The 10000-nt window shown below is 44.6% G+C and overlaps 1 non-coding gene across 1 annotated transcript; it reads right to left on the bottom strand.

Annotated features, from left to right (window-relative positions):
• Positions 1-5283: 5283 nt before the first annotated feature.
• LOC138360939 (5S ribosomal RNA) lies at positions 5284-5402 on the bottom strand. The gene has a single exon (XR_011226715.1). It is a non-coding gene; the product is annotated as a 5S ribosomal RNA (ribosomal RNA).
• Positions 5403-10000: the final 4598 nt, after the last annotated feature.

Genomic DNA, 10000 nt, shown 5'->3' on the forward strand with positions numbered 1-10000 from the left:
CTGTCCTTACTTTATGCTTGTACTCGAGCAGAAACACGGCTTTCTCACAACGCTTTCAAAACTGCAGTTGCCTACTCGTCTGTTTCACGTCTCTGTGAAATGACTTTTGCACAAATCCAAAAAATAGAGCAAAATCAGCGATAATAGTGTTTGAGGTGAGCTGCCTGTTGGCTGCAGCCAGAGGAAGGAGGGGAGGGGCAACGGGGTGACGTAGGCGAGTCGAGCAGCCAATGGCGCTCGAGCAAGCGCCTCGAGACGGCGTATATAAGCAAAAATTTTTCGGCGCCGGCCATCACAAACCACAGTTGTTCACCATGGCTCGCACCAAGCAGACTGCTCGCAAGTCCACGGGAGGCAAGGCTCCTCGTAAGCAGCTGGCCACCAAGGCAGCACGCAAATCTGCTCCTGCCACAGGGGGCGTGAAGAAGCCTCACCGTTACAGGCCCGGAACGGTCGCCCTGCGTGAGATCCGTCGTTACCAGAAGAGCACAGAGTTGCTCATCAGGAAACTTCCCTTCCAGCGTCTGGTGCGCGAGATTGCCCAGGACTTCAAGACCGATCTTCGCTTCCAGTCGTCTGCCGTCATGGCTTTACAGGAGGCATCCGAGGCTTACCTGGTCGGTCTCTTCGAGGACACTAACCTCTGTGCCATCCACGCCAAGCGTGTCACCATCATGCCAAAGGACATTCAGCTTGCTCGCCGTATCCGTGGAGAGCGTGCATAAGCTAAAACGACCACCCTAGTATACACCAAACTCGGCCCTTCTCAGGGCCAAAATATCCTTCTAAGGAGATTTCAGACATTCCTAGCATCAGTCATATGAATTAACCTTCATCTATACATATAATAAATAAATAAATACAATAATTTAGGTGGCATACATACACTGTACACGTGATATCAATAAATCAAGTCATTTGTAGTACAACCTGTCCTCTTACAAACAAAACGCCGTCGCTTTTCATTCTTATGCACTGCCAAGGATCCTCCCCCCCCCCTCCAAAAAAAAAAAAAAAAAAATTGTCATACTGTACTAGAAATAAAAGCAGCTTGTATAAGTGACATACTGTCCTGTCCTGTTTTATTCTGTTTTTGGTCCTCTGGCTTAATCTGTTAAGTTAGGAGATGACATTTTAAATTAACCGTTTTCTTGACATTTTCAAACCTTAAGAGGGTGGCCTGCATAGTAATCCTAATGTGGAACATAACAATGAATCTCTAATCTCTAGAAAAAAGATACCGAGTGTTTATATGTGTGTTGAGAGAGAGAGAGAGAGAGAGAGAGAGAGAGAGAGAGAGAGAGAGAGAGAGAGAGAGAGAGAGAGAGAGAGAGAGAGAGAGAGAGAGAGAGAGAGAGACATGCAGAGACAGAGACAGAGACAGACAGACAGACAGACAGAGACTGAGAGAGAGAAACACACACAGACAGTTTCATAAATATTCTCATTTTATAGCTATTTGCTTTCAGTGACAGAGGTTTTTGTTATAATAGTATTGGTGTCTAACACTCACAATCTCTTTAGAAATTAAAGTGTGGCTCCAATGGAGCCGAGTTTGTTGGTTTGAGGCCAAGCCACCACCACAGGGCAGTAAGTAAGCCGTTTACTTGGAGGAGGTGTACTTGGTGACGGCCTTAGTGCCCTCAGAGACGGCGTGCTTGGCCAGTTCTCCGGGCAACAGGAGCCTTACAGCCGTCTGGATCTCCCGACTGGTAATGGTGGAACGCTTGTTGTAGTGGGCCAGGCGAGAAGCCTCGGCGGCGATGCGCTCGAAGATGTCGTTCACGAACGAGTTCATGATCGACATGGCTTTGGAAGAGATACCAGTGTCGGGGTGGACCTGCTTCAGCACTTTGTAGATGTAGATGCTGTAGCTCTCCTTCCTCCTGCGCTTCTTTTTCTTATCGCCCTTGGCAATGGCCTTCTGGGCCTTTCCGGCCTTCTTGGCAGCCTTTCCAGATGCCTTGGGTGGCATGATGATGCTCGTGCTGGCTGGCGTTGCGATACAATAATGAACTTTTGCGCGAGTCGAGCTTTCCTTTTATATCCGCTCGCGACTCAGCTCAGAGCGGGTCGCGTGGCGGAGCGCGCTGATTGGTCAGTGGCGGACTCCCTTGATCCTGAGCGGGGTATATAACACGAAGCTCGATCTGCGGGCCGGCATAAAACACCACAAACCCACAACAGCAGCAGCAATGTCAGGACGCGGCAAGGGAGGCAAAGTGAAGGGCAAGTCAAAGTCTCGCTCCAGCGGGCCGGACTTTCAGTTCCCCGTGGGCAGAATTCACCGTCTGCTGCGTAAGGCAACTACGCCGAACGCGTCGGTGCTGGCGCTCCTGTCTACCTGGCGAGCCGTCATGGAATAACCTCGCTGCCGAAGTTCTGGAGCTCGCCGGTAACGCCGCACGTGACAACAAGAAGACCCGTATCATCCCACGTCACTTGCAGTTGGCCATCCGCAACGACGAAGAACTCAACAAACTTCTGTCTGGCGTAACCATTGCACAGGGAGGTGTTCTTCCAAACATTCAGGCAGTTCTTTTGCCAAAGAAGACAGAGAAGAAGTAAGCACTTCTGCCACCCACCACGACAAATACCATAACCAGGCTCCATCCGGAGCCACACACACTTTAATAGAGAGATTCAAGTAGACAATCAACTTTCAAACATTAATAATAACATTTATATTGATTTCATTTGGAATGTGTACATAACAAACAAACAAAACAAAATTATAGGGGATATTCAGCATCACTTGGAATATTAAACCAATCATATAAATCCAATATATATTTTATATTTTACTTTAAGCGAGGAATTCATATTCTATCAATTTTTAATCATACAAATGAACAAAAGCAATTCTTCACTAGACGTAATGAATGAATAAATGATCAAGGTTTTAATGTGTTTCATGAATATAATATATATATATATATATATATATATATTATATATATATATCTATATATATATATATATAATATATATATATATATATATATAATATATATAATATAAATATAATATATTATAATACTTGTGAACCAGAATATGTTTGAGCAGCAGCGATCGTGCCATTGCCGAAGTGCAACAATTCAAATAATTTAAAGGGCCTGCTCGGGTATATAAGAGAGGCTGGGAGACTGGGGCCGGTGGTGGGTGGATGGGTGATGAGTGATGGTGTGGTGTGGTGTGGTGTTGTTAAGAGTTGATTTACGGCCAGCCAGCCAGCTGCAGCCAAGGCAGGGCAGGGCAAGGCAAGGCAAGGCAAGGCAAGGCAAGGCAAGGCAAGGCAAGGCAAGGCAAGGCAAGGCAAGGCAAGGCAAGGCAATAACAGGACAGGACAGGCAAGGCAAGGCAAGCAGGCGGGCGGGCAGGCGGGCGGGCGGGCGGGCAGCCAGCCAGCCAGCCAGCCAGCCAGCAGGCAGGCAGGCAGGCAGGCAGGCAGGCAGGCAGGCAGGCAGGCTGGCAGGCAGGCAGGCAGGCAGGCAGGCAGGCAGGCAGCCAGCCAGCCAGCCAGCCAGCCAGCCAGCCAGCCAGCCAGGCAGGCAGGCAGGCAGCCAGCCAGCCAGCCAGCCAGCCAGCCAGCCAGCCAGCCAGCACAGCCAGCCAGCCAGGCCAGCCAGCCAGCCACTCCCACTTTGTATTGATATGCATTCAATTTATATTCAAACATTATATATGTTAAGGGCCCTAGTTTTAGTGTTTATTTTAAAAATGACAAAACATCGAGTCGTTTTAACCAGTCCTTTAGCGTTAACGGTGATGCATTTTAAAACGAACAGAATCACCTTTCTGGATATATCAATATCGAATCCGCTTAATGTGCCTACAATTCAATCATTCAAAAAATACATAATTTACAATCATGCCTTTTCATAGAACAGACAATAAGATTTGAGGACAATAAGAACTTTAGTTTTATAACTAAAGTTGCACAATTATAACCAACTCTATGGTGGCTGGGTGGTAAGGTGTGTGGCTGGTGTTTTGGAAGTCGCGAGTTCAAACGACCCAATGGGAGTACTTTTTTTTTTTTTATGCCATACAATCTTCCTAGTACTATTATGTAGGTTTGTGTGTGTGTGTTTTTATTCATTCTTTGGTTTTATAGATGACATACATATTGACTCCTTTTACCGGTCCTTAATTAGGCTCTGGGGAAGCAATGGTGGTGGTGGGTGGTGCATTTAAAAACTAAACCAAAAATCCACCAGTTCTGGACGCGTCAAATATCATATCCGCTTAATGTGTCTACAACCTAATTACTTAAAACTACACTATTTAATTCATTCAATATCATGTGCATATTGGTCATTATGCTCATACAACCGACATAACAATTTATTTTCATTATAGAATCATACATTTCATCAAGTAATACCAGATACAAAGAGATTTTCTTTCTGAGAAGACCGTTAGTATTGGCTGGCTGGCAGGCAGGCAGGCAGGCATTTGAGGGTTATTATTTCGCCTGTTGATTGGGGGGAGGGTTGATGTGTTAGGGGGTTTTCGGTTAGGTGTGGTGGGTGGTGATTGGTGGTGGTGGTGATTGGTGGTGATTGGTGGTGAGTAGTGGTGAGTAGTGGTGGTGGTGGTGGTGGTGGTGGTGGTGGTGTGTTAGTAGTAGGTGGGGAGTAGGGGGGGGGGGGGGGGGGGGAAGGGGAATGATGGTCTGTGGATTCCTTCTCCGTACCCCTTACATATAAGCAAAAACATGCCTTCCTGTGGGTATAGAAACATTAACACAAATTATATCAGTAACTTATATTGTAGCCTTTTAAACAGAAAAGATTTGTACATACAAATACTTTTAAATTATCATTTATTTGTGGAAATGGCATTTACGTCATTAAATTGATACCTCAGCATCAAGTGTCCTGCAGTGGTCCAGTGGTAAAGTGTATATAAGTGATGCGTATTCTTGGAGTTGCGAGTTCAAACCCGGATTAAGCTATATATATATATATATATATATATATATATATATATATATATATATATATATATATATATATATATATATATATATATATATATATATATATATATACAACATGTTTTGTTTTGGTTGTTTGTTTTTGTATAAAGCCTCACACACTATATTAAGCGAGTTTGTTTTAAACATGACATACATATTAATTCATTTTACCAGGCCTTATTCCACACAACTCCGTGAATTTCCCGTGGAGCCAGCCAGCCAGCCAGCCAGCCAGCCAGCCAGCCAGCCATTCAAACAAAAACAAACGAAACAAAACAAAACAAAACAAAAAACATTATTGCCAACAGCATTTGGTGTTCCCAGGCGGTCACCCATCCAAGTACTAACCAAACCCAACGTTGCTTAACTTCGCTGATCGGACGAGAAGCGGTGTTCTCAACGTGGTATGGCCGTTGGCATGAGACTGCCTACACATTGTGGCTAATAACCAACTCTTTTTAGTCATCACGGCAGGATACGGACCTTCTTGTGGTGTCTTAATGGTAATTGTATCCTAACATATTTTTGTCTCCTTGGCATGGATATTTAACATCGTTTATTCAGTCTTGGGTTTATGTTCTTTCGCCATTTACAGACATTTTACATCTACCTACTTCCTCAGCCTACCCTGCCAATTTCTAATGAATTTGTGGATTTTCTTTTGTAATACATACATGTGTGTGCTCATCTGCTCTTCAGTTTTTATGATATTTGTCTCATCTGTCCTGCTTTATGATACTTTTACAAAGAACATGAACAAATGCTTCTATTTTAGAGAAGATATGGGATCCAGGTTTCGGAGCCGTAAAACCAACCGTCGTGATTGGTGGACGAGTTGCCAGGTTGCAGCTTCTGTACCGTGCCGGCACATAAATAGGTTCGGCTCAAGCGGCGGCAGCATCATTCCCCCGTGACTGTCTGAGCGTCTCTCATCACCTTGGTTATCTCATCATCATCATGGTAGAAGCAAAGCCTACCAAGAAGGCTGCGGCTGCTGCTGCTGTGGTGGCCACCACCAGGAAACCTCGCGTCCAGGTTGCTCACCCGAAAACTAGTCAAATGGTTCTAGCCGCGGTCGCAGCACTCAAAGACCGTAAGGGCTCGTCTCTACAAGCAATCAAGAAGTACGTTGTTGCCAACAACAAAGTCGAGGCTGCCAAGATCGCCATTTACATCCGAAGATTTCTCAAGAAAGCAGTGGCTGACGGCATTCTTGTTCAGACCAAGGGAAGTGGAGCTAGTGGATCATTCAAGCTGGCCGTAGCAGAGAAGAGGGCCGTTCTAACTCCCAAGAAAGCCACCACAACCAAGAAACCATCTACAGCAGCAAAGAAGGCCGTGGTAACTCCCAAGAAAGCCGCCACAAGCAACAAACCACCTACAGCCTTGAAAAAGAAGCAGCAGCAGCAGCTTGTTGTTGGGAACAAAAAGCCCAAAATAAAGAGAGCTTCAAAATCTCCCAAACCACCCAAGGCAAAGAAAGCTGTCAAGAAAACAACAAAGGCAAAATAAACGACGACATGCAAGCAGCATGAATACACATGACAATAAACATCCAGGCCTCCCCCCTCAGTGGAGGGGCCTCATATGATTCCAAAAAGAGTTTAGTTTTGTAGACAAATAAATCATTACTTTTGGGGTAGATTTACTCTGTATATTATATATATATATATATATATATATATATATATATATATATATATATATATATATATATATATATATATATACATACATGGGTGAGGTGATATGGTACCAAAGTTTTGGGTGAGGTGATTGACATTTACACAAGATAAAACACGAACCAATGGGAATAAAAACATAAGAATGGAAGTAACTGCAGAAGGCCTATTGGCCCATAACACAAGCACTTCCTCTTGATGCTTCTATATTGGTTCGGAGTCTTGAAGCTATAATATATATAATATATATATATATATATATATATATATATATATATAATTATATATATATATATATATATTATATATATATATATAATATATATATATATATGCACACAAAACTAAATAGTCTTGTTAGACAAATTGCCCCTATTAGAGGCAAGTTGACTAACAAGCCGAATGACTGCAATTGTTTTGAATTTGAGTTAAATCTAACATAGAAATGTAATCAAACCTAACCTAACCTATGCTAACCCAAGCTAAGCTAACCTAACCTAACCTAAGCTAACCCAAGCTAAGCTAAGCTAACCTAACCTAACCTAAGCTAAGCTAACCTAACCTAACCTAACCCAGCAATTCATGATCTTAATATAATACTGTTAATTGGATAAACCAATTTGGAAAGAAATGTTCGAAAATAACAAAATTAACTGTGCTTGTTAGGAAAATTGGGCCTTGCATACTTGTCCCAATAGTGTGGTTCTCGCTTTTAGGTACGACATAAACGTATACCTAAGTTGAGAGAGAAAAAGATTCGCACTCAAACATGCATATCGATTGCCAGTCCTGAATTCTGGGTAGATATTCGTGTCCTCCCTTTTCATTTACCATCATTTGGATACTATCAAAACAGCTCTGAGAAGGATAAAATGAATAAAACGGGTAGCTCACTCATGTAAAAAGGAAGAGTTGGGAAAGATCTCTCTCTCTCTCTCTCTCTCCCTCACCCCCCCCCCCCACCACCACCAATGATCCTGCTCTGCTAGTATATAACGGAACAAACCTTCCCCCCCCCCCCACCCCTCCCTCCCCAATCAGAGTCCCTTTAAGCATGCGAGGATAAAAAATAGATTTCATAAGACCCAATGTGCTAGCTGATATCAAAACAATTTATGTTATCGTCTATTAAGCCCTTCAGTAAAAAAGTATAGGGACCTAATTAGGTCCCGTTTTGAGGTGGTGGTGGGTGGAATCGATGGATTAGCCAAGCTCTTATCCGCCGAATCCGTAGAGGGTACGACCCTGGCGCTTCAGAGCGTACACCACGTCCATGGCAGTGACGGTCTTCCTCTTGGCGTGTTCCGTGTAGGTTACAGCATCACGGATGACGTTCTCGAGGAACACCTTCAGGACGCCACGGGTCTCTTCGTAGATGAGACCCGAAATACGCTTCACGCCGCCACGACGAGCTAAGCGACGAATAGCGGGCTTGGTGATGCCCTGGATGTTGTCACGTAGCACCTTACGATGACGCTTGGCGCCACCCTTTCCGAGTCCCTTGCCTCCCTTGCCGCGTCCAGTCATGGTGTTGAAGTTGTGTGAATAATAAAATTTCGGCACGATTTCCCCAGACTATATCCCGTCAAGCGGACGTACTTGTAGCATGGCAACTCCTAACTCCTGCCTGTCCTTACTTTATGCTTGTACTCGAGCAGAAACACGGCTTTCTCACAACGCTTTCAAAACTGCAGTTGCCTACTCGTCTGTTTCACGTCTCTGTGAAATGACTTTTGCACAAATCCAAAAAATAGAGCAAAATCAGCGATAATAGTGTTTGAGGTGAGCTGCCTGTTGGCTGCAGCCAGAGGAAGGAGGGGAGGGGCAACGGGGTGACGTAGGCGAGTCGAGCAGCCAATGGCGCTCGAGCAAGCGCCTCGAGACGGCGTATATAAGCAAAAATTTTTCGGCGCCGGCCATCACAAACCACAGTTGTTCACCATGGCTCGCACCAAGCAGACTGCTCGCAAGTCCACGGGAGGCAAGGCTCCTCGTAAGCAGCTGGCCACCAAGGCAGCACGCAAATCTGCTCCTGCCACAGGGGGCGTGAAGAAGCCTCACCGTTACAGGCCCGGAACGGTCGCCCTGCGTGAGATCCGTCGTTACCAGAAGAGCACAGAGTTGCTCATCAGGAAACTTCCCTTCCAGCGTCTGGTGCGCGAGATTGCCCAGGACTTCAAGACCGATCTTCGCTTCCAGTCGTCTGCCGTCATGGCTTTACAGGAGGCATCCGAGGCTTACCTGGTCGGTCTCTTCGAGGACACTAACCTCTGTGCCATCCACGCCAAGCGTGTCACCATCATGCCAAAGGACATTCAGCTTGCTCGCCGTATCCGTGGAGAGCGTGCATAAGCTAAAACGACCACCCTAGTATACACCAAACTCGGCCCTTCTCAGGGCCAAAATATCCTTCTAAGGAGATTTCAGACATTCCTAGCATCAGTCATATGAATTAACCTTCATCTATACATATAATAAATAAATAAATACAATAATTTAGGTGGCATACATACACTGTACACGTGATATCAATAAATCAAGTCATTTGTAGTACAACCTGTCCTCTTACAAACAAAACGCCGTCGCTTTTCATTCTTATGCACTGCCAAGGATCCTCCCCCCCCCCCTCCAAAAAAAAAAAAAAAAAAATTGTCATACTGTACTAGAAATAAAAGCAGCTTGTATAAGTGACATACTGTCCTGTCCTGTTTTATTCTGTTTTTGGTCCTCTGGCTTAATCTGTTAAGTTAGGAGATGACATTTTAAATTAACCGTTTTCTTGACATTTTCAAACCTTAAGAGGGTGGCCTGCATAGTAATCCTAATGTGGAACATAACAATGAATCTCTAATCTCTAGAAAAAAGATACCGAGTGTTTATATGTGTTGAGAGAGAGAGAGAGAGAGAGAGAGAGAGAGAGAGAGAGAGAGAGAGAGAGAGAGAGAGAGAGAGAGAGAGAGAGAGAGAGAGAGAGAGAGAGAGAGAGAGAGACATGCAGAGACAGAGACAGAGACAGACAGACAGACAGACAGAGACTGAGAGAGAGAAACACACACAGACAGTTTCATAAATATTCTCATTTTATAGCTATTTGCTTTCAGTGACAGAGGTTTTTGTTATAATAGTATTGGTGTCTAACACTCACAATCTCTTTAGAAATTAAAGTGTGGCTCCAATGGAGCCGAGTTTGTTGGTTTGAGGCCAAGCCACCACCACAGGGCAGTAAGTAAGCCGTTTACTTGGAGGAGGTGTACTTGGTGACGGCCTTAGTGCCCTCAGAGACGGCGTGCTTGGCCAGTTCTCCGGGCAACAGGAGCCTTACAGCCGTCTGGAT

This window comes from Procambarus clarkii, unplaced genomic scaffold, assembly GCF_040958095.1.
Source record: "Procambarus clarkii isolate CNS0578487 unplaced genomic scaffold, FALCON_Pclarkii_2.0 HiC_scaffold_131, whole genome shotgun sequence".
Taxonomy (NCBI): Eukaryota; Metazoa; Arthropoda; class Malacostraca; order Decapoda; family Cambaridae; genus Procambarus; species Procambarus clarkii.